This window comes from Miniopterus natalensis, chromosome 1 (genome assembly GCF_054644295.1).
Source record: "Miniopterus natalensis isolate mMinNat1 chromosome 1, mMinNat1.hap1, whole genome shotgun sequence".
NCBI lineage: Eukaryota > Metazoa > Chordata > Mammalia > Chiroptera > Miniopteridae > Miniopterus > Miniopterus natalensis.
This window is the reverse complement of record NC_142081.1, coordinates 135,183,411-135,186,419: the sequence shown is the minus strand read 5'-3', so window position 1 is coordinate 135,186,419 and position 3,009 is coordinate 135,183,411. Positions and strand designations below refer to the sequence as shown.

The window sequence follows — 3,009 nt, the reverse complement described above, 5'->3', positions numbered from 1 at the left end:
TCTGGCATTTGGGTAAGTCATTCTGTCTCAGTGTTTTCTTATTCTGGGCTCTCCACACAGGGATTTCCCCATCTTAACAAATGAGGAAACTATGGAGGAAATCGGGCCAGACCTCCCCAAAGGCTTTTTCAATGAGGGAAAGTAGACTCAGGACTTACTGTAAAAAGCCAGGTCATCTTAAGAAGGATTGTAGAAAATTAAAATGGGATTTAGAACAAGAAAGGAGACAGAAGCAAGCATTGGGCTGCTCCAAGGATTGCAAGAAAGCGTTTCCCCTTTTCCTTTCCAATACTTTATGAGAAATTGAAATTATCATAAAAGGGGAAACTGCTAAGGCCCTTGTAGATACTGGGGCTACTTTTATCTGTTCCTGACCCTACCCAATTACGTTGTCCTCTCCCTCAGAGTAAAACTTCTGTACAAATGGTAGAAATATCTACTTAACCAATGTCTGTTTTAAAATCAGAACTTACCACTAGCTTTGCACAGTGGCAGTGTCATAGCCAATGAGGTTTATCCGAGTCATGATTATTGCTAATTGAAAAGAAAATCAGAACATAGTCCCTTATTTTTGCTAGTCAAATCTGCCACAATTCATCTGACAAGGCCAGACTTTCTTGAAATCCATGATGCCCATGTATTTTTTTCTAAGAAGGGTGAAATGTATTTCAGAACTAAATGAATCAGATGCTGAACCAATGGATAGAATCATGATTTTAATGGAACCTCAACGAGAGAAAGCTAATCTTGAGGCTGGGCATTTGCGGCAGGGTGTTCCTACGGAGCTCTGGGGTCTTTCCAGTACAGATATGGGAAGATCAAGTCAGCCACTCTTATCAAAATAACCATTGATGATACTTTACCTAATGTTCACCAGTATCCTTTAAGACTGATGCACTAGCTGGAATTAAGCCCATTATATGAGATTACTTTGAAAGGGGTGTTTATAATTCCATATACAAGCCCTTGTAATTCTATCCTTCCAATAAAGAAACCCAATTGAAAAGAATGGAGATTTGTACAGAACCTCAGAGCTGTAAGTAAAATGGCTATTCCCATACATCCTGTGGTTCCAAACCCACATACCTATTACTAGCCACTCCTGTGGACTGCCAATATTTTTCAGTAATAGATTTATGTAGTGCCTTTTCTGTGTTCCTGTAGAAAAAGAGAGCCAATATCTCGCTGCTTTCACCAGCGAAGGTCAACATTTTACTTAGAGTGTAATGTCCCAGGAATATACACAGTCCAACCTATTTCTTTCAGATACTAAAGACTGATTTAAATGATGCTGATTTTCCCAGAGATTCCACGCTAATGGATATTTACTTTTATGCTCTAAGACATTACTAGACTCCCTAAAGAGCACAATTATCTATTACAACAGCTAGCTGTAAAAGGACATAAGGTCTCAGAGGGCAAGCTTCAATTCTGTTTGCCCCAAGTAAAATACCTTGGTCATCTTATATCTAACGATGTGCTACTAATTAACCCTGAAAGACTTAAAGGAATCCTATACTTTCCTCTTTCAGGAACTAAGAAGCAGATTAAAGTATCTATAGGATTGATTGGATACTGTCACAAATGGGTTCCAAATTTTTCATTAATGTTTCAACCTCTATATGCCCTATTAAAATCAGATCGACCTGATCCAATCCAACAGAACCCTGAAGAGAAACAAACTGTAGAAGATCTAAAGGAAGAATTATCTAAAGCTCCCACTTTGGGACACCCTAATTATAAACTTCCTTTCTTCCTTTACACGCATGAAAGTAAAGGAAATGCTTTAGGAGTTCTAACTCAGAAACATGGAAATCATCATAGACTGATAGGATACTATAGCCAGCAGTTAGACTCAGCAGTAAAAGGGCTCCTTCCGTATATGAGAGCCCCTTTGCCACAGCCATGTCATACAAACAGAGGAGATGGTTATGGGTGCTCCTTTAACCATTTATGTTTCTCATTCTGTTGAATCTTTGCTAAACTCTCACCATATTCAGCATTACTTGGTCTGTTGACTCTTGCTTTCTGCACTTAATACTACTTTAGTTCTATATAACAGTCTTAACCCAGCAACTTTACTACCTTCTTTACAGAATGAAGACACCATGTGATTGCATTTTATTTACAGACCACCTTCTTGATCCTACGAATGATTTAAAGGAAATTCCTATTGATAATGCTGACTTAATTTGCTTTACAGATGGATCTTATCTCAAAGACAAACAGGGACATTACCAAGCTGGATATGTAGTAATTTCTATGGTGGATGTAATTGAAAGCTCTTATTTACCTAAAATAAGAAATCTGCCCAACAGGCTGAATTAATTGCCTTAACTCAAGTTTGTCCATTGGCCAAAGATCAAATAGCCAATATTTACACTGATAGTCACTATGCCTTCGGTGTAGCTCAAAACTTTAGAATGTTGTAGAAGCAACAAGGTTTCTTAACTTTCTGAAGGCAGTCTATAAAAAATGGAAAACAGGTTGCAGAATTATTAGATGCCATACAGCAACCAAAACAACTAGCAATTATCAAAGTACCAGGACATTCTAAGGCTCCCACCATGGAAGCAAAAGGAAATGATTTAGCTGATGCTGCAGCTAAGCAAGCAGCACTTAGCAATCAAATTATCCAGACACAAGAATGTTCTTTGCTCCCTGATAAATCAATAAAAGACTCTTTCACAGTTCCAAAAGATAGCTACAGAATAAGCAAGGAAGGTATGGCAACAAAAAATGGGAACATTTTACCCAGACAAATAAATATAGCTTGGACAAATATAGCTTTAGGGGCTCAATTCCCTACACTTCAACATCTATATGTACTAACACATTGGGGTCCTGGAAGATGATCTAATGAAGTAAACAATATTACTAAAAACCTTCTCCCACTGTTGATCATAAAGTGAATGGCAGATGTTCTATTTGTCCCAAATATAACCATAGAAAACCATTCCATGGGTCTCAGGGACATTTTCCACTCCCTTTAGGTCCAGTTGAGGTAAT

At 37.9% G+C, this 3,009-nt stretch overlaps 1 pseudogene; it reads left to right on the top strand.

Moving 5' to 3' along the window:
• The first annotated feature begins 477 nt into the window (after window positions 1–477).
• On the top strand, window positions 478–602 carry LOC148094412 (U4 spliceosomal RNA; annotated as a pseudogene).
• Window positions 603–3,009: the final 2,407 nt, after the last annotated feature.